This window comes from Tiliqua scincoides, chromosome 1 (genome assembly GCF_035046505.1).
Source record: "Tiliqua scincoides isolate rTilSci1 chromosome 1, rTilSci1.hap2, whole genome shotgun sequence".
NCBI lineage: Eukaryota > Metazoa > Chordata > Lepidosauria > Squamata > Scincidae > Tiliqua > Tiliqua scincoides.
The window spans coordinates 113059175-113081922 of NC_089821.1; the positions used below are offsets into that span (position 1 = coordinate 113059175).

Sequence of the window (22748 nt, forward strand, 5' to 3'; positions counted from 1 at the left end):
TAAGAGACAAAAATATGTTCAGATGTAGTCTTGGTGGCATGCAACTTTGTAAGTTCAGCAGTGACACAACTCTTTCAGCTACACGTACATCACTGTTTGGTTTCAAGTACTTTTATGGCCCAATTCTAATCCTTCCTAGTGCTGGCTAAGTGCACGTTCTGCCAGAGCAATCTGTCATAAAAATGACATAAAGCACTTTGGGATAGCACATCTGTAAGAAGCACTGGTGGAAAGAGCAGAGTGGGGCTGTGGAGGAGTGTGACGGGGTGCATGGTGGGTGAAACGGGCCAGAGAGAGGAGTGTGATCGGTGGCACTGGTACGCACTGTATTCTATCCCCCTTTCTGGGCCTGATCCGCTGACATGGATCATTGTGCCTGCTATTTTGGCTGTTGGGGTTTCCCCTGTTGCAAGGGAACCGACTTCCAGCCACCTGAATTTCCACATGGGATGCAACGGAAGCCACATTGGCACCACTGCATTGGTGCGAGGGAACTTAGGTGGGATTGGGCCACCCGTCACTTTAGATACAAAACAACTAAGTATGAGGTAGCTTAGATTCAGTAGCTTAAACGTCATGAATGAGCCTTACATATTTGATACATTTAACCTTTGAGTAGAATATTCTCCTACTTCAATCTACTGATCCATAACAACTCAAAAATGGCTGTCAGTTATACAATCAACAGCATCAAGCAGTTCGGTTTTACCCGGACTGTACCATGTCATGCTGTAGATGGGGTGTGAGTGTTTGAATGTTTTCCTGGAATTAAAAGAAAAGCAGAAAAAAAGCATGCAAGGAAGAAGGCTACTGTAAACACTCCTGCTTGACATGTTGTTTGTTCTTTGAAGGAAGCATTCAAATATGCATCTGTCACCTTACGGTGACTTACCCTGCGGAGGGCAGGACCCTAGAAGGAGCAGCAGGCAGCAGGGCAGATACTGAGCCCCCACAGGCAGGCGAAGGCAGGGGATGAGCAGCCGGGCGTGGTGACGGGAGCTGCCAGGAGCCCTGGGGCAATGGGCATTGCCCACAGGGAGGGGAGCCAGCTGGGGAAGCAGCCGCCCGGCAGCAATGCACCCAAGTAAAGTGGCTGGGGTGGAAGGCCAGATGCTGGGTTGGCCCGAGATTTCGCGAGATCTTGGACCTGGGAGACACCTGGAAGGGGCGGGGCCAGGGCGGAGTAACATGGAGCTCATAAGGAGCCCGGCTGCTCAAGAGGGAGGTCGCACCATCCCAAGGCAACAACCCCACTTCAGAGGGGGAGAAGGGGCAGGTCCTTGACCTTCCCCAACAGTGGATTAACAAGGGAACCAGAGAACCAACCACTCCATCCCTTCCAATGTGGGACACCGTGAGGTCATCCCAACTGACCCCCAGGCAGCAGAGCAACACCTGGACTCTATATACCTCCACTGCAGTGGGAGAACAACTTGGGCTCCGCAGCCAAGGGCGTCAGGGCCAGCGCCAGAGCTCCATCGCCACCACCCTAGGAGGGGCCAAACAGGACCGACTCCAGCAAAGCTCGTGCTAACTTTGTGAGGTAACAAAGATGCCAGGGATGACTTTGAAGCTGCATTTTATTGACTTATTTGCAGGAAAGTTACTGTGATGTAACAGCCCTTCCAATGAATGTAAAAGTCTTAACCAAACTGAACGGAGCTTACAGACCACTCTTTACGTCTTCTTGTGTCTATCGTCGCTCCGTCCGGGCTTTCTCTCCCCACAAAGTCATAACTGAGGCTCCACCCCCTGGCTCCACCAAGGGGATGGACATCACAGCACCCTACTACACTCTTCCTACTTGTAGCCTGAAGAGGCTGACCTGACCTGCAGATTGTCAGAGTCTGCAGATTGTACAAACTGCCTTGCAGCCTACAAACCTAAGCACATTTGCTTAGAAGTAAATCCCACAGAACAAGTGTGGCTTACTATTGAGTAAACATGCATAGCATTGGACAGCACAAATACGAGCCTTTGGGAGCTAATATTGATGCTTGACTAATGGAGAATAAAGTTTTGATACATGGTCTACTAGGAGCTTATGTTGTGTCTGTGAATGAAACCACTTTTTCCTGTGATAGTTTTTTTCTATCACACTGAAATATTTCTGGGTGTGACACCTTCTTTGCAATTTCCCACACATTTTCCATTAAGAAACTTCATGAAGGTCCAAATCCTAACCAACTTTCCAGCACTGGCATAGCTGTGCCAATGGGGCATGTGCTGCATCCTGCAGTTGGGTGGCACTCATGGAGGACTTCTCAAGGTAAGGGAATGTTTGTTTCCTTACCTTGGCGCTGCATTGCTCTTACCTTGGTGCTGGAAAGTGGGTTAGGATTGTGCCCTAAGTTGAGTACCTGGTCAGTCTTAGCTCATAGAGAAGTACTTTGGGTCCAAACGAAGAGCATGAAGAGATATTCTGGTCATAAGCAATGTTGGTGTTTATTTTCAAAGTTTGACCTAGATGTGGAAGGCTCCTTAATTTAGCTACGTAAGGAGCATTTTACAAAAGCATGTCAGAATCAGAATTTATTGATTGTGTGGTGGACTGCTATAAATTCCTGGAGGCTATGTCCAGCTTTGTGGGTCACAAATTGTGCAGGCTTGCCTTACCTCATGGTGACTTTATTCTTATCCTTATTTATTTACTGCATTGTTATCCTGCCTTTCTCCTCCTACAGGGACCCAAGACATTTTATCAATGCTATTTTTCATGTTGTATGTGTTCCTACTGATTTTGAATGCTAGTTGGATAACTGGGCAATATTTATTTAACTTTTGTCATTTGAACTGTTGGGTGTTCAGCATCTCAGTAAAAGTAGGACACTTTTACAACTCTTCAACATAAATTCTGCATCATGGGAATATGCTGCCACAACAGTTTTAGAAGTGGCTGGTTTTGTCCCTGCAGATCTCTGCCAAGTCTCAGAGGGACAGTAGGTGCCTTATGTTTTCTTTCTTTTTTATTAGCCACCTGTCAATGATTATCAGATATATATCAGTTAGCTGACCTCTTGCTCTTCTTCTTATAAATGGTGAGTAATTAAGGAAGGGAGGTTGAGACTGACAAAGCTAGAAGACCTCTGGCTACTCCAGAGTTTCAGCTATGAAGCCTGCAGCTGACATTGTGTGAACAATAAGTCATAAACACTTGCATCAAGTCAGTCATGAATTCTTTGTACTTAGAGCTTTGGACTAGGCACCATCTTTTAGCTTCACGCCCTCTCTCTATCTGCAATATGGGGCCTATTAGTCCTATTTGTAAGCATTACTGAGAGTCAAGCTAGGTGTGTGCTTGACACATAATGGCTAAGAGAGTAAGCTGTGAATCAGGGCTTTCTTAAGAACATAAGAACGGCCCTGCTGGATCAGGCCATAGGCCCATCTAGTCCAGCTTCCTGTATCTCACAGTGGCCCACCACTTGGTTTGCATCTCGCCTCTGCCCTGAGGTGATGTGAGGCAAGCAACTCCTGAGTCTCAGCTTACAATATGGAGAAAATAATACATTCTTGCCTTTCAAATTGTTATGCCTCAAGATAAACATGAAGGGCTTTGCACACTGAGAAAGTGCTATACAAATGTTATTAATGTCTCTGTCCCATTCACAAAAACAGGCATCCCCCCATCTCCACAGTTTCACATATCTGCTGTTCTGAAATACTCTCCCCAACAGGAAGTGGACAGCAGAGGACTTTCTGTTAGCATTTTCACTATCACTTTTGGTAGCATTGCTCTTGCAACTATGAATCTGGTTTATCATTGTCTACTTCCAATGTGAAAGGAAAAAAACGCTCCCTTTTGCAAAGTGTTTGCAAATGTATTGTGTCCAGTTCTGGTCGCCGCATCCCAAAAAAGACATAGTGGAAATGGAAAAGGTGCAAAAGAGAGCGACTAAGATGTTTACGGGGCTGGGGCACCTTCCTTATGAGGAAAGGCTACAGCATTTGGGCCTCTTTAGCCTAGAAAAGAGGCACCTGAGGGGGAACATGATTGAGACATACAAAATTATGCAGGGGATGGACAGAGTGGATAGGGAGATGCTCTTTACACTCTCACATAACACCAGAACCAGGGGACATCCACTAAAATTGAGTGTTGGGAGGGTTAGGACAGACAAAAGAAAATATTTCTTTACTCAGCGTGTGGTCAGTCTGTGGAACTCCTTGCCGCAGGATGTGGTGATGGCATCTGGCCTGGATTGGGCCAGTTTCTGGAGGAAACCGTTTCAGGAGGGGATTGGAGGGGATTGGACAGTTTCTGGAGGAAAAATTCATTACAGGTTACAAGCCATGATGTGTATGTGCAACCTCCTGATTTTAGAAATGGGCTATGTCAGAATGCCAGATGCAAGGGAGGGCACCAGGATGAGGTCTCTTGTTATCTGGTGTGCTCCCTGGGGCATTTGGTGGGCCACTGTGAGATGCAGGAAGCTGAACTAGATGGGCCTATGGCCTGATCCAGTGGGGCTGTTCTTATGTTCTTATGAAGAGAGGTGAGTTATGAGCATGACAGAGGGAGTTTGAGTAGTGTTCATTGCTATCCTTGGTTTTGGCTTTCCTCAGTAGCAGCAGGAACCTATTCCCCACAGAGACCGGGGAGATACCTGCAATGTGGAGGGTGGGGTGATGACCTCATTTTTTACAACCGAAGAGACATGTGGATGACAGGAGTCGAATTCTCCCCACCAAACCTTTCCACACTCCATCACTCCAGGCACTTTTCTCCCAGCTCAACTCCATCATTTCACATACAGGTCTGACCATGTTGAAGCTGAGTCATTTTCTCCACATGTGAGATTTGCTATAGAGCTCTAGAGAGCCTATACTACGGAAATGGCACCAGCACTGAAAATAAGGCTGGCTGGGGAGAAAGCTGCTGGCAGAAGTGCAACACCCTGGACACTTAGGAAAAGTGCTAAGTTTTATTATTAGATCAGTTAGCAAATCAGAATACCTGTGTCTTTGTGCCCAGTCAGGCAGCTAACACTGCACCATTTGGGAACCCCTTAGCACACAGCTGGCTGTAATTTTCTGCAACTTAGCCCAGTTTCTCTTGCTGCACAAGATTGCATCAGTAGAAAGCTTCTATCTAATCATCAGGAAACAGCAACAGAGGCTAATGACTTTGCTGAAGCGATGGTGAGAATAACTTCTTGCATCCAACAGGTGCTGTTTTTCCCCCTTGTCTCTCTTCACTCTCCTTTGCTCCATGGACAACAGGCTCTAATGAGACTCCTGTCTTAGAGGCAAAGCAATCATTTTGTAAATGGCTCATTTGAATTCTTAGCTCCTGACACCCAAAGCCATTTTAAACCCTGGTTCGACCTAGACAGCATTTTTCAGTGCCTGTTCAAGTTCATTCAAGAACTGAATGTAGAAGTTGATGGCACCATTTCTGCAGGAGAAGCTCTCTGGAACCCTACAGCAAAACTAACACGTGGAGAAAGTGGCTTGGCTTCAACACGGTTGAACCTAAGTGTGAATATTGAGCCTCTTCAAGTTTTCCTTAAATGGGATGACCACAGGATCCTCCAGTTGACTTTTTAAAGAAAAAATGAACCAGAAAATCCAAACATGGAGTCTTCACATCTCATCTAGTTTAGCCCTTAAAGCACAGGTATGCCCTACTGCTGCAAAATGGAGCTAGCTATGACTCTGTCTCTAATGCATCAAATGAAGCAAAATTAAACATCACCTGGTGAAATCCCTTCCTGTTCCCAACAGGTAAAACATCCAATTAAAAAGACACAAAGGGCAGAATTCCTAGCCAACTTTCCAGCACCAATGCAGCCGCGCCAATGGGGCATGCACAACATCTGGTGGGAGGGGAGCCATGAGAGCAGGGGCATATCCACACCTGGCACCCTCCCTCATTTGCCCTGGGCACCACTGAGAGAGGGTGCCAGGTGTGGATTTATCGGGTAGCAAGTACTAGCAGTGGTGTGTCCTCATTCATGGCTCCCAGTCTCTCGCGGTGGCTCCCAGCCTCTCCATGTTGGAGTGCTTGTTCTCTGTAGTTGGGCCTGAAAAATATTGGTTCCAAGCAACAAATTTTTAACTGATGCAGTTCTTCCAAGCAGATGATATCAGAACTTTTGTTAGAAAGCTGTCCCTGACTAAAGGAAGATTTACATTTATTAGTTCTTTTATTTATGCCTTGAAGTTAAACACTTCTGCCCTTCTGTTGCATTAAGATCTCTGATGTATTTATCTAGAGCAATCATATTCTCTGTCAGGATGATTTACAAAGGATGCTAAAAACACACTGTAATCTGGAAAGCATTACTTCTTGAATGTTGTTAATGTGATACAGAAAGCTGAAGAGGACCATTGTTAAATCAAATCTACATTCTGTTCAGTGTGGCTGTTTTATTTGATTAACACATGCTGGAAATTTCAATTCCAGTTTTAGTATCACTTATGAAATGCCATATGAAATGTCTTTTACTGCAGAAGTGGATTTCAAACTCTTGACCTTCAGGGAACCTAGGCACTTCAACTCTTCTCCTCTGAAACCCCTGAATACAGTATCTGTTGAGACAGAGGCTGTGTATTGCAGAGGTTTATGACACTTAAACATAGAATGTTCATCAACTCATGTGGAGGACTGGTTGGCATTGTTGACCAGAACAACTGGACCTCATCATTGCCTTGTGTCAACTGGGATTGCATCCTAGAATGCATCCAACAGTCTTGTGTGGCTAGGTGTTGCAGAGGAAGGCTGGTAATGATGGACAAGCTGTTTTCTGGGAAACTTGTCCACTCTTACTGATTTTTCTAATTGAGGAACACCATGGAAAGCTTCTGGTACTAGAAGCTAGACCATGGAATTAGAAAGTCTGGCATTCAGAGACTTTAGCATAAACCTGCAAATTCACTAGTCCTGTGGTTCTGCAGTCTAGATTCTGCATTTGATGCCCTGTCCCAACCATGAAGATTCCTTGATCACCTGTCTAAATAACCCACTTTTTTCAAAGGGGAAAATTCAGCAGAAGTAATATCTTGGGAAAGGGGAATCCTCCAGCAAAAGGATTGGAATAAAAGATCCACTTTTATCTATTCTACCCCAGCTTTTGCTGGAGGATTCTGGACACTTCTGAGCAAAATAACTTTCCGGCATATTTTGTATTCCTCCGTGGATTGACAACTGTAGCTCTGGCTATGACTTTGGGTCTCATTTCTGCCCTCTTGCTTGAGAGATTGTTCTGAATTACAGCCACTGGGGGAAAACATGAAACAATCTTTAGACGGGAAAATTGCCCACCACCTCTCTATTTACCGCTAGTGGAGAATTACTAGCAATTTGTTGTCTCATTGGGACAAGGTATTTTTACTTACTCAGAAACGATTGTTGGCCCTACATTTACCAGACATTTAAATAAATGAAAACCTTCTCTTTAAATTGATACCTATGTAGCACTTTTTCCAGTTACCTGAAAGTTTCTTTTGAGAAATATAATTTTGCAGTTTTTAAACAAATCTCTGGGTTTCACGCCAAAGGTTAAAGCTATTATGGGATGCCATACTCTTCAAACTTTCTGTTTTTGGGAACCTTTTCTACTTAACGTTAAGGCACATGTGCATTGTGGCCACCGAACCCCAGTATGTTGCAAAGCATTCTGGGAAGTGTTGTAGGGTGTACACTCTGTTCATGCAAGGTTGTGGCCATTCACAGAAGACCAGCACGTCACCCCCATGGTGAATCTCCTCCCATGCAGTGGGTGGGGCAATGCCTTGAGCGGTGGGCGTGGTTCTGCACCATTGCCCCAGTCCTGTTTGTTTTTTTGCTATAATTTTGGACAGAATAGAGATATTTCAATGTAGTTTGGTTCCTTGCGTTCGACGTGAAATCACGCATCGAATAATATATAACATGATGGTATTATTCAAAAATACCAAGATTTTAAAAATTTAGGCTAGTAGTGGTGTCACTCTCCCCCTGCATGCGCATTACCTGGTGCGGCCTGCGCCCCCTAGCAAAGTCACTGGCTGGGGGGGACAGACAAAATCATAAGTACTACAGGCACTACAATGCACCATGTAGGCAGCCCCTCCCGCTTCAATAGTGATAGGCAAGCTGTCTTACAGTGAGACTTATCTGCCATTTCTGACCTCATTGAGGAATCCCATTCCCTGATAGCTTCCAGGTTCCTTCAACGACAACCTGAAAACTTCTGTAACCTCTATTCAAGAATGTTCACTTGCTAGCCTTAAACATGATTTGATTAGTGTAATGACTTTGTTTCAAAGGATCCCTGCCTGTGTTAATTGTTACTAGAGTTCTGTAAGGTACTGCAGTTTGAGGCCTGTTGGCAATACACATGCATGGCCCAGTCTTGCGGGATAGAACTCCTGCAAAAGGCCTCTGTTACTTCCCCTCCACACTGCTCTACAACTGCTGACATTACCATTCCCTTGAGTAAGGTGAGATTGCCAAAATAACAGGATGCCAGTGGACCGTGGAGAAGCTGAAAAACAGAAATCCCCACTTACAGCTCTTCCACATCTGAAAATGTGACTGGAGCACTAAGTTCCAAAGGAAATTTTTTGAGGGGATGCGGTTGTTGAGATGACAGACATTAGGATGGCCTCATGAAATTGGTTGTACTTCTGCACAGTAGAATGAAATTAAAGGCTGACATATAGCTCTTAAAACACAGGGGGTGCAGCACAATGGAAAGCTTCTAACTCTCTCTTAAGGCATGATATCCCCAAATGGTGATTGAAACTGTGACTTCACACACTTTAAAACAGGTGAAGAAACACAAGATCACAGGAATGTCAAAACTGCATGCCATCCTTATCAAAGTTTTTGTTTTTTTGCCATTACCCACAGGGAGTATGTAGAGACGAAGGTCTTGGTTCAGTGCTTTTGTAGTTGTTTTGGCATATTTGGGGGATATCCTTATTTTATATGTTCTTTTATTCCCTAATACTCTCACAGAACACTGGGAGTGGATTAAAAATTAAAATCACAAAAAGCCACACCAGTGAAAAATTGGTTGACGGGGTCCCAAATCTACTAGTCCTCCCTTGTTGGAAGTGGGGGATAGGTGGCAATTTTGCAATGTAGGCTTTAGGGCTCCAAGGAACATGTGCCTTTGTGAAGTCATCAACTCTGATCCTGAATTGTAGTTGGTGGATCAATATTTCAGAAACAAAGAACTTTGGGGCCTGTGGTATATCTGAAATCGGAGACATTCATTATATTCCCTGGAAGTGAGACAAATGAAAATAAGGGACAATTGTTACGTTGCATGTGACTAGAATAAAGGAGGTCATCTTAGGGGTAGTGGCCTTTTTCAGCAGTAATGCTTTACAGCAGAATGTCTGAATTCAGCATTACTGCATAATACTACTTTTACAGATGCATATACGGAGTGGTGGTGGTCACAGTTATCCCATGCTGCAAAGTCCACAAAGGATTTTGGCACCTTATTCATTGATTTGAAGGCCATGCAAAGCTCCCTTCAGTTTGTTTTGGGAATGACGGGCAGCCCAATCTTGAGCTGCCCGACGCACAGGTCTGCAGTGGTGCCAAAAATGTCTGCCGCTGCATCCAGGACGCCCTAGGCAGCTACTGCCACTTCCTTTCATCGCCTTCCCCCGGGTAAAGCAAGTAGGCCCACAGTGGGGCTACTCAATTTTACAACTACCCAAGGGTCGGCGTAGACTTCAGAGCCTCTGTGTTGGGCTGACAATCCGACATGGAGGCTCAGGATCCAATGGAACGAAGCTCCACCAGACCCACCTCCCTGCCCCTCCCCCTCCCCCTGCCTCCCTCTGTCCCAGAACACCTCTTCCCATGCCTCCACCTACCTCTCCGCTGCCCAGCAGTCCACGCAACCACCAAGTGGCCAAGCTCGGCTGGTCCACCAGTGCTAGGGCCCGCAAACGTGCCTTGTGGCATGTTTGCAACAGTGCAAGCCAGCAGTGAGCCCGCATGCACTGGATAGGATTGGGCCTTGAGGCAGTTGGAAATAATTGTGTCTTGCATTGAGGCATCTTTGAAGAAGTCTTTTTATGTTGCACAGTCAGCCAAAGAGCCTGTAAGGAAAGCCTTTGTTTTTAATGCTATTAGTCGCTTGGATTAGAAAGTATCCCAGAACTTGGTTAAACAAATTTTGGGGCTGCACAGATGTCTTTCCCCCCCCCCCCCAAGGCTCAGGAGCATCATTGGATGCCTCCTAGAGTCTTAACAATCAACCTTAAACTGTGTGAGCAGCAATTGGGGTCAAGAACTAGAACAATTAACAGCCCAATCCTAACTGAATTCCTATGCAGAAATGCAGCAGAACCAGCACGGGTTAAGCTGTATCCTGCAGGGGAATTTTGCTTGCTAGATGTCTCCTTGAGGTAAGAGGACATTTGTAAGGCCCAGCAGCTGCAAAGGGTCAACTCAAACCTGCACCAGCAATATTGCTGGCACAAGGTCGTGTTGATACACGTTGGCAGATCAGGCCCGGGAAGGGGAATAGGAAATGGTGTGCTGTACTGGCACAGCTGGCAGAGGATAGGATTAGGCTGTCTATCATTTCCTCATTCTGAGCTGCAGAAGGACTTGGAGGGATACAGTGATCAGCTGATGATACCTCTCAGCTAGGCTAGTTCGTATTCAAACCAGGTCGTTACCTGTTTTGGCAACATTACTAACTGAGAATTATATTTTTATTCTGCCAGGAAGTTCAGGGTGGTGCATGTGGTCCCCCACTCTTTTTCCCTCTTTTTCCCTCTTTTTCCCTCTTAGATGAACCTGAAAGATGGTGGTTGAGTCAAGATTAAGCCATGAACTATGTGGCTTTGTGAGATTTTGAACCTGGGTCTCCCTGATCTTGGTATGATGCTCCATCCACTGTGCTATGCTGGCTCTCAATGGTATCTAACAAGGCAGTCTCTGGATCATGGAATTTAAACTACAACATACTTTTTGGTTGTTACAGTGCCACAAAAAAAAAGTTGTTATGATTACCCTGTGGCAGGAACAAGGTGATCTGCTTGTGTATCTTCCTTATTATTACCTCCCAATTCCCTGAGCTGAGTCTGAGAACTGAAAAATCAACGTTGGGGCTGCACTGAGTGAGTTCCAATTCAAATTAACCAGACTGTGTGAGAACTGCAGTCATTACCAAGAATCCCCCAAACTCCTTACTCAGGAAAAGTATTGCTTCAGGGTTGCAGTGGAAGGCTCTGAATTATGATTTCTCTGGAGTGTAGAAGTCTGAACCTTCCACTTACACTCCGGCCCACAGCAGATCCTGTATCGACTCCGGCAACCTCTTTTCACATAAATAATATAAGCCGACATGGCTTCCTGCTTCTATTATCTTTCCGCTTTCTTCTGCTTCTGTGTTACACCATCCTCTTGTTCTCTCAGCCTCAATTAGATCTGACTGGGCCTCCTAGGCACCTCTGCATTACAAATAATGAATAATAAATAATAATATTAATTCCAGTTCATTAATGATTAATGCAGCTACATTAAAATGCCCAGCGGCTGTGCAGCGGCCAGTCTGATTCATCTTTTGTGCTTATGCTGGCAAACAGCTCCTCTGAAATGTTGGCATTGCAAATAGATCAGCCAGCATTGTCCGTCACTGAAATCCCACATGCATATATTGACACAAAATGAGTGGCAAGGAAGGAAGGAAACCTGACTGGAATTTATCTTCCCAATTTCAGTTTTGAATTGACGTTTAACGATTTATCATTAACGATTTATCAGTTAACGATTGATCATGTTTGTGTTGCTTGTGTTCTACACACATGCTTAGTGTTGCCTAAGTAGAACAATCACCTCTGGATTCACTCTGACCTGTCCTTGCTCACTGGTAGAGCATGAGTTCTGCATGCAGGCAGTCCCAGGTCCAGTCCTTGGCACCACCAAGCAGAACTGGGAAAATCTTATCCAAAATCCTGGAAAGCCACTGCCACTCAGTATAAAGGATACTAAGCTGGATTGGCCAAATGTTCTCTACTTATAGAAGGCAGGGTCAAAGAGGGACAGGCTTCGCATTCACTGCAATAGAGGAATCCATTCCACATGCATAACTGGAGAAAGTTTTCTGTGCCATAGTAATCAATCGGAATGTTGAGAGGAACGTCTCACATGAGGCTCTGGATCAGGAGCATTATGCAGGAACATACACTTCTGCAAATTCATACAGTCTTCAAGGCATTTGTGTGCATCTGAAGGTACATCTCAGAACAGGAAGTGTCATCCCTTTTATTACAAAAGTGAAGGGCATTAATCCTCATGGTTTCAAAGAGGCATTAGCCTTCATGGTTTCATTTCTGCCTTTGTTGTTATTGCTGACCAATTACAGGCCGTGCCTTATTATCCACTGGGGTTCCATTCGAGAACCCTCGGTGGCTAAAAAATATCAGCGGATATCAAATCAGTGGAAAAAATAACTTAAAACCCTTTCAGGTTTCTTGCTCCTTCATTGTTGTCCCAGAATGCATTTGTCTAGATGCTATACCATACTCAGCCAGTATAGCATCTATATCGATGTATTCTGGGGCAACAGTGGAGGAGCAAAAAGCCCAGAAATGGATCTTTAAAGCTATAAACCCAAGAAACTTGCAAAAAGTGCAGTTTAACAGTGCAAAGGTAGGAAAATGGATTTTGGCACATTTTTCCTTCTTACAAGGCATTTAAAGGTGAACCCGGTATCAGTGGTGAGTCAAATCAGTGGATGCCAAATCAGTGGATGCCAAATCAGTGGATAAGGAGGCACAACTGTAAAACTACTCTTGCATATTTGGAATTATGAGGTTAGAGCCTGATTCTGGAACCTGGTACCTATTAATAGAAATTCCCACTCAGCTATGAGTTCACTGTAATCCTAGGCACACTTTCCATTAAACACAACAGGAGAAGTTAGTTACTTCTAACTAAACATGCAGAAGATTGCACTGTGTGTAACTCCTGATTCCCTCTCAGCCTAACCTTAACCTATTTCACAGGTAGGGAATGAGGGTAGAATGGACAGTACTGTGAGAATAAAATGGAGAAGAGGAAAGGCAATACACCTCCTCAAAGCAATCTGGATGACGTAGGTTAAAAAATAGAATAATGATACTGAAAGCAATGGATCTGGGCTTTCTGGGGTGGGAAAAGAAAGAGTACTGCTCCTTTTGCAACATGAAGGAGGGTGAATAGATTTTGAAGTCGGCAATTTGGATCAATTTTATATTGTGTGTCTGTGTTTTGTCGGAGAAACAGTAGATATATAAAATAATGGTTGTCTGTGTGAGGAGGCAGCTCTGATGATCTCTGCCACGAAAACTGTGCAGCGCACTGCTGAGAAGCCCATTTTCTTCCCCCATTCTAAGTGCTATCACTGACAATAAAATTGCTTGAAATATGAAATAATGGCAGCATGTTGCTTAATGTGACAGGGAGCATGAGAGGTTTTGGCCTTTAGTATGCTTTAATGGGGTGCTTTAGAAAGTAACTATACAGCTCGTGACACATCTATTTATTAAACACAATTGCCCCAAAACAAAATTCTCTGCATTTTTCCTCTCAAGAGAATGCATTATGAGTTAGCTTAATTGTGCACGCTTTTCTCTTGTTCTGACACCTTGACAGCCCTTGTCAGCTTTTAAGAATTGGGCACTTTGTAGTGTTGTACCTTGGCTCAGGGTGTTCGCATGCCTCTCATGTGAGCAGAAATAGCTCAGGTCTGCAGCGTGCAATTTAAAGGCACAGGGGTGGCGATTGGACACAGGGTTGGAAAGATTTTCACTCTCAGAAGCCGTTCCTCAGACCTCTCCCAGATTCAAAGAAGGTTCAGCATAAGAGCTGTTTAATGGAAAACTCAGGGGAAAATAGTGTATGCAGTTCCACAGCAGTTTCCTTTGCACAGAGTATCCCTTGCGCCAACTAGGGTTGTGTGGCACAACCTCCCACTGTCACCCTTTATGAGAATTGTTGCTAATCCTCTCAGGATTCTTTTTTACCTCCTTCACAAATCCTCACAGCTTTGACCAAGCAGAAGCATCCAAATTTGCCCCGTTAGACAAAACTCAGTGGTAATGCAGAGATGTGCGGAAGCCTTCTTTCCCCATGTGAGTTTTGCTAATCCTATTACTTTTTCTTTTCTTTTTTTCCATCAAAGTTGTTCAGAGATTTTGCACGAACAGGAGTTTAGGAGGAATTCACTCCTAAACTTCATTTTAGGTGAACATTGGTAACTATCTCCCAAACTATTCTTGGATTCTTGTAAACAGAAACCAGCTTAGAAGTTATGTGCACCAGGTAAAAAGGAACTGAAAGCTAAATGGGAAGAAGCATTTAGGAGATGCACATCCCTGTAAGTCCAACCAACTTTCTATCATGGATGCAGCTGTGAAGATCGAGGGTACACTGTATTCTGTGGTAAGGAGGATGTCACAGAAGCTTCTTCAAGGGAAGGGGACATTCTAGCCTCAACGCAAGTGTATTTTAGTCATGTCCCAGTGGAAATAATAACTTTAAATAATTTTTTTCTTAGTCTCTTTTCTTTTTCAGCAGTTGATATAAAACTTAAATGTTTGTATTTAGAAGCTCCTTGTAATGTGAAGCCCTAAGCTGTATCATGCACGAACTCGGCTAATATAGCTTTCTCTGACTCGTTTCAAGTGGTCGTGCTTCCCAACATGGGAATGACTTACAGAGGCACTCCTGTGTGCTTCCTTCCTAATGTGCGAATTGGCTCACTGTTATTTGGTTTGCACGCAATACGCCCCAAAGGTTCGGTGCATAAACTGGAGTTTAGGCTTTTGCTCCTGACTAACGGAATTGGACTTTCCGATCATTCTAGCTGTGTCCCACCCCACTGAGTATGCTTTGATTGCACCAGCTGAGCCAGCTTGGGGCCAGAGTCTCAGCAGAAAGAGAGCTTGACGCTTTACACTGTGAGAAGTGCTGATCCATCTGAAGGGGTGGCACTGAGCTGCCGCCCCCCCCCGCGAGTCCTTCCTAAAGCAGTATGTCACTGTGCTGCTGCAGCTGCCATTTTTGAGACATAAAACGGAGCCCCTGATGGCGTGTGATAATTAAATTCCCATAACACTTTTCTTAAGAGGAGGGGTGTCAACCCTCATGCACTAGCCAAATTCCAAGTCAGGTAATTAAACACCCTCTCTATTAATTTCCCCCCTGTGGTGCCAAGTGATTACAGTGTCCTCTTTTGCTTTCCTTTTCTAAACCGTGCAGTGTCAAATTGGTACGCGCTATAAAGCAATTAGCCTTTTTTCCTCTTGTAATGGCTACCTTTCCTTGGTAATGGTGTGTTTGGCATTTCCTTTATCTAGAACACCTGAGCGGGCATTTCTAGTATTGTGCTGATGTCTATAAACACCTTGGGTATGAAGCAAAAAAGAAATGCATGGCTGATGTTCTAGTATTGTGGGTAGAAAAATGCATCTTTAGTTCATAATATTGTTCCTGATTTGCTTTGACAACATGAGAGGCAGAGGCCCCACACCCAGGATCAAATTGTGTTATTGGTTCGAGAACACCATCACCAGCAGTATTTTGATCTTATTGACTGGGTGTGGACGTGACATCAAATGCCCCTGAACTGGCAAAAATTGCTATTCACATGTGAATGCACACTATCCCTGATGGATTGTATGAATGTCTGAAACTAGATCTAGATTTCCCCACTTCTTGGACTCTCCAATGAATGCTGATCATTACATTAAGTGAATGCTGATCATTATATTGGCAATTCTCAATATGCACAGGTGGATCTCCGTTCTCAGTGAGGCATGGGAGGAAATGTTAACCATTCCGCACATTTTGCACTTCCATTGTAATGTAAACACATGAGGAGAGCTAAGGTGCTAAATGGTGCACATTAGTAAGGTTAATACTGGGCAAGATAAGATAGGCATCAATCTATTTTTCTTAAGGAAAATGCGCAACCTCCTGATTTTAGAAATGAGTTATGTCAGAATGCCAGATGCAAGGGAGGGCACCAGGATGAGGTCTCTTGTTATCTGGTGTGCTCCCTGGGGCATTTGGTGGGCCGCTGTGAGATACAGGAAGCTGGACTAGATGGGCCCATGGCCTGATCCTGTGGGACTGTTCTTATGTTCTTATGGGTAACAATGCTGCTAAAGAGGACCAAGCTGGACTAGATGGGCCCATGGCCTGATCCTGTGGGACTGTTCTTATGTTCTTATGGGTAACAATGCTGCTAAAGAGGACCATTCTGCTTTGTAGGTCTTAGACTGAACGCACATTAAAATGTGCAAACAGAGATATAGGAGAAGAGCATCAGATTCTTTCAGTGGTCTCATATGTGCCACCTTCTAGCCTCACATACTCAGTCAACTGAGCCATAATTAGTAGACTGCATAGATTAACTCCTTCTCCTTCCACTCCCTGGATTGGGGAAGGGGACAGAGAGGGAGATGAACTATGGAGGGGAGGGGAGTGCTGAGCGGGAACATTGGAGAAGAGGATGGCATGTCATCAGATAAGGCGGGACAGCATTTCTCATGCTGCCTTAGGAGGTGTCAGTTGCATGCCTGCCATAGGGTTTGATGGAGCAAATGCCCCAGGCGCCGGCCGCTAGGACCCTGCGGAAGCCTCTCTGAGGCTCCTGACGGGCAGAAACTCTGCTTCCAGTTTGCCAGAAGCACAGTTTATAGTGCCGGGGAACCTCACAGAGGTTTCAGTGGTGCGGGAGGAGGTTGCGCAAGGCTCTGTGAACCTCTGGTGAGTAGGGGGGGGCGGATATCTGCACGGAGCGGGCAGTGATAGCCCGTGGGGGGCACCATCATGGAACTTTGCCCCGGGTGCGGGGCTGCAGAGGTCCACGGCTGGGAGGTGTTGGGCCAGCCATGGGTCACATCATCTCAACAGAGCTGGAAAAGGACCAAAAATGGACAAACAACTGGACCCCCAAAATGATCAAGCGCTTGGAGTCCTTTTTCTATAAGGAAAGGCTAAAGTGTTGGGGAGTTTTGTGTGTAGAAAAAGGCAATTAATGTGGGATATGATAAAAGCTTACAATATTCTGAATGGTATGGAGAGGGTGGATAGAGATTTTTTTGCCCTCTCTCAGGAGCTTTTTCATTCAGGTTAGCTTCCTGGTCTTTATGCATTTCAGAGCCTGTAGCTGAGAAAGGAAAACATAAGGAGCAGAGCAGAAAAGACTTCTCATACCAAGAAAAGTGTGTCTGATCAGAACTCGAGGGTTCTTCTTTCTATATAGACTCTACGAAGTTCTACTTATTTTGCTTGCAAGCAGCTGGAGGACAGTGTTTGTGGCAAGCACCTCAGGAGACCTTAAGAGGAAAATGAGTCATGCAGCACCTTGCAGAGACAATTTTCCCTTAAATGGGATGCTATCAGGTCTGTTCTGCTGACTGTAGCTGCTGCTCCACTGCCTCCTAGCTTTTCAAGGACATGGCATTGTTCCCAAAGCAGCATCCCAGGCAGCTGTCCCACAGAATGTGTTCTTCTTCCTTGATTTCATAGTCCTCTCGACAGCCTTTTCTGTCTTGCTGGGGTGACTGTGGTGGCTCTTCATTTCTCTCCAGCTTTGTTTACAGCAGTAGCTTTACAAGCCTGCCTTTATGACAGCCTCCCTTGCTCAAGGCATTCTTATGGTCCAATCCTATGGCCAATCCTATGCCGGCTGGGTGCTGGAGAACTGCACATTGCGAGGGTAGAGACTGCTTCATGTTTCTCAAGATTTGTCATCTGCTGTACCACTTCACATGGTCCACCTATTCGAAGTACCACCGGCGATGAGATAATCACCAGTTACTTCTGGGTTGGGAGCACAGATTTGACATGATGAACACCAATAAGAGACTCAGGGTGGATGGGTGAGCTTTTTCGAGTGTGGAGGTGCATGCTTTGGAGCTCTGCCCAGTGAGCTGAGCCTCCTACTGCTGTTGGTTGTGTCACGTTCCTGATCTTGTTGCCAAGCAGCAGGGGTCCTACAAGTAGCACCAGGTACCACCTGAAGTACTACTGGTGGTACCCACAGTACTGGTTGAGAAGCACTGCTTTATAGTAATTGCAAAGAAGCTTCTACTGGTGCATGCTGCCGGGCAGGGAGGCCAGAGTGGCATTCCACACACCTGCAGATGATCCAAGATCCACTGGGTAGGTAAGTCTGTATGGGATGGAACAGGGTGAGGGCAGGGCAGGGGAGGGCAGAGTGAAGGAGGGGTGGATGGAATAGGGTGGTGACTGGAGTAGGGAGACAGCAGCGCGTGCTGAATCCTGCCCCCTTCCTGGCTCTGATCCGACTTTCTGCATCAATGCAGACTTGTACCAGCAATTGATCTGGTGCAGATCTAAGTTGACCCACAGCAGCTGCTGTGCTTTATTCCAGAGGTATTCAATTGGACTCCCTGGTGAGGTTGGGTTAGCCCCCAGGGGCATCAGGAGGCATCTTGGGGAGAGAGGTGGCTATAGCTGCTCAGCTCTGCTCAGCTGCAGGTGCTGCCTCCCTACTTGCTGTTTTTCAATAAGGTGGGTGAGGCAGTGTGAGGTGGGGAGGGCATGTGAAACATGGTGGCGGGAGGTGGTGGAGCCTCCCTGGCATTGGGCAGGTCGCCGGCCCAGCCATTCCAGTCTCCTGCGCTGAGTGCGCTTGGGCTTCCCTCCCCATCTGGAGAAGGCACAGTCAGATTGCACTGAGCAGTGTAGGACTGCTTCCCTCTCAGTCCAGAGACGACTGCTTTCCTCCGTACTGGGAGGGAAGCCCGACCCCAGAGAAAGCTGGCCGGGTGGCGCTGCGTGTGCTTACCAGCCGAGCTCAGAAGGGAGGCACGTGCTGTTTATGATGTCCTCCTGGCAGGCGCCAAACTGGGAGGGAAGCCTGACGCTAGAGAGCGCCACCAGTAAAGGCAGGCAGTGCAGCGCTTCCCTCCACTTGGGAAGGAGGGAGCCAGCCTGCTCTTAGTGGGGGGGGGGTGTCCAAATGCCACAGCCTGCATTCCCCCTTCTTGCCTGGGGGGAATAGAGCTGGCGTCTGCATGTTGGGTGTATGTGTGAGCAGCCCCCATCTACTTTGGGGTGAGTTGTAATCTTGCTCTGTGTGGCTGCAATCCTATCCATGCTTTCATGGGAGTAAGCCCCATTGACTCAAATGGAACTTACTTCTGAGTAGACCTACATGGGCTTGGGGTCTGTGTCAGCTTAACCAAGGATCTTCACCTTTCTCTTTTTCCTCCCCCTTCAAAAAAGAAAAAAAAAAGCCACGCTTGATTAGTCAAGTTTTATCTCCAAAAATCAATTAAAAATAAAAATACCCTTCCTTTTCAGCCATCCCCCTTTTTCCTCCTGCCTCCTTGGGGGGGGGGACTTCCCAAGTTGGCTGCTATTATAAGACAAAGGGCACAATCCTAGCTAGGTCTACTCAGAAGTAAGTCCTATTTTGTTCAATGGGGCTTACTCTCAGGTAAGTGTGGTTAGGGTTGCAGCCTCAGAGTGCTGGCAGCTGTTTTTTTTTTGTTTGTTTGTTTCTAGTGTATAATTATAACACCTTCATCCTCATTTTGAAGGTAACTGAGGTGAGGTGTTGTAATGGGGAGCTGTGGCCAATGGCTACAAGCATCAGGGGAGCCGCGAGCTGGAAAAGTTCGAGAACCACTAGTTTACCCCAATGAGCTAATGTTACCCTTACCCCGAAGAGGTCTCCAGTGCCAAAACCCCCCCACGGGATACAGCAGAAGCTATGCTGGTAATGCCGCATGGGGATTTAGTTTGCATTGGGCTGTCCATTAACCACTTCAGCCCCACATGGTTTTTAGTATTAGGCTTCTCTTGGTTGGTGAAGCTGTTGCTATCACTGGAGGATAACAAAACTCTTTCTGAACAGTTCATTAACATGACCATGTGCGACAATATCTGTATTCTACCATGGAATAAGATTGGCCACCCCAATTTCACATAAAACAAAACGTGAAGCAAATGATGTTTTCTTTTAAGAAAAAAGTCCAAGTCCTTCTTAAAGGTAGTTTTGTGACTCCTTAAGCCATTTCTGCCCAACATTGCATATATGCAACTGGGGCCAAATTTGTACACCTGTGGGCTGGGCAAAAATGGGTTAAACATTTAAATCTGCTCATCTCTGAAGTGTCACAGATTTTTTTAAAGTTTTGTTGTAAGCACGGTCACTTCTCTAGAATTGTACATTTTGACAAACTTCTTCAGGAGTTCTGCACATCAATGAATTGTCATTTGATCTCGCCTAATGTGGAATTTGTGCAAATGTAGATGAACAGCATATCATCTGAGACATTTCAAAAGAAGGCCAAAGATTTTGATTAGATTTGCGACATATATCTCTGGGGACTTCCTCAGTTTTCTACTTGAAACCTGTTAGACCAAATGAATCAGTTTTCTCCTGGCTAAAGGGTAATGGAAACTGTGTGAAAATCATGCTATTCACTATCAACTCCTAGGAATCAACTGGTATTGTACCACCTCAAAACGAGGAACGAAGCAGAAAAAACACTTTGAAAGGATCATGAAGATGATTAAGGCACAGTAACTCCTTTCAGAAGTGGAATGGACACAATCTCATGCTCCAGTACGTGCACACTGACACCAGGGTGCCATTTGTCCTTAATTATGAACTCTAGTCTTTTGCAAAATGGATAGACATTGCTCTGTGAAATATTGTCTTGACTTCAGTTCACCTTTTTTTTATGTGCAGCAAAGGTCAGTTCCTAGGAAAAGCAGACAGCATTGCTTCCCTTCCCATAGGGGGAGTTACACTTGTCTAAGAAGCTGTCCTCTTGAAGATTCAAATGTCTTTCTTTTTTTAAAGCCAGGGTCACCTTAAACAGCAAGTATAAAGCAACATCAGCATCCCTAAATTCTTAATCTCAAGCTGCTTACGTGCCTATATCTTCAGAAAAGAGACAGAGAAGCCATAAGGGTGATATAAGGGTGATCTTCAGGTCACATAAATCAGTATGGCAATTAGCCAAGTGGATTTTCTCCACAATTCAACTTTAGAAAGAAAGATGGATTTTAAACGACCATATTAAACACAGTAGTCACGAGCCTTCGGTGGCAAAAATGCTGCCGAATAGATCCACTGTAAATGCTCTCAAAGAGATCCACTGTAATGTTGTAGCGGGATGTAAGTCTTATTTGATATTCATTGAAAATAAGAAATAAGGGAATACTTCCACACCAATATATTGTCCTGCAATAATTATTTCATTGCACTCTAATAAGAAACCTTCATTCAGTATACTATAGCCATACAAAACGATCTATAAATGATGTATATGATGTATGTATAGGTTCCCCTCTGTAAACACAATTTATGGCATGATACATTATGCAAGAACCGTTTGATCACGTGTTATTCAGGGAGTAGAATGTTCATTTTTGACATTTGAAACACAATCAGGGATGGGCTGTCACTTTGACAGGATCAGGCTCACATTTAATGAAGAAAGATTTACCCAAATGCATGTAGAGGTGATAGAGAGAAGAGTCTCCACAAAGTGCAATCACTCCACAAAGAGGATTGCCAGCCTTGCAAATGCGGGAACAGAGTTCATGTCATCCAGAGAACACTGACCAGCAGTAAGTACAAATCAAACAACTTATTCATGTCTAAATCATCTTACCCAAATATTACTATTGGGTGTAGCACGGTTCAGTAACATAGCCGGGGGGGGAGCATAGTAAGCATTGCAGGCGCTGCAATTTACCGTGTAAGTTACCCCTCCCACTCACTATTGAAGCCATTCTGGTAGTGATGGTGGAGCGCAGACGCTTGCCAAACCAAACGGCCAGTGCCTGCACATTGCTGTCTATATCTGGAATGGCTCTGATGATGAGAGGGAGGGGCCTCTCACATGGCATGTTGCGATGCCTTCAGTACTTACTGCACCACCCCCTCTCTGTCTATGCTACCGGCACAGTTGGCTTTTAGAAAAGATTAGCCAGTATTTTAAATCATCATCATCATCATCATCATCATCATCATCATCATCATCATCATCATCATCATCATCATCATCACTTTATTTTTACCCCGCCTTTCTCCCCAAAGGGACTCAAGGCAGCTTACAACAAGTTAAAACAGATTAAAAACATAATTTAAAACAAATAAAAACATAGTAACACATATCATAAAAACAGCAGTCAGATAAAAAATAGTCCAGTAAAAAGAGCATAGAGCAGCAGTAAATCATAAAAGAATCAGGCCTGTAAAAAATATAAAAGATGTTTAAAAGGCCAAGAACTCATAAGGCTTGTTTTCAGGCCTCGCTGAAAAGTCTCAAGAGAGGGAGCCATTCTTAAGTCAAGGGGAAGGGAGTTCCATAGCGTTGGTGCTACTACTGAGAAGGCCCTATTTCTTGCTGCCGCCCCACGTACCTCCTTAGGCGGCGGCACTTGTAAAAAGGCCTTCTCTGATGACCTAAGAGGACGAGCCGGATTGTACGGGTGTAGGCGATCTCTGAGATATCCTGGCCCAGAGCAGTATAGGGCTTTAAAGGTCAAAACCAGCACCTTGAATTGGGCCCGGAAATGAATGGGCAGCCAATGCAGCCGCTGGAGAATGGTGGATTACAAAATCTCCAAGGCAATGTAGCTTTGATTACCAGGTGCTGGGGGTAAACAGAATGCCATCACCACCTCGCCTTGCTTAACAGAGCAATTGCACTGGTCACTGTTGGAAACAGACAACAATGTGAGTTGGGCCTTTAACCTGTTGTCTAGTAAGGAAATATCTGTGCTCTGGACAACGTGGGAAACA

The 22748-nt window shown here is 45.1% G+C and overlaps 1 protein-coding gene across 1 annotated transcript in view; it reads left to right on the forward strand.

Moving 5' to 3' along the window:
• Positions 1-22748, forward strand: part of ZNF804A (zinc finger protein 804A) — a 248561-nt gene that overhangs the window by 197798 nt on the left and 28015 nt on the right. The gene's annotated exons all lie outside the window — the stretch shown is intronic.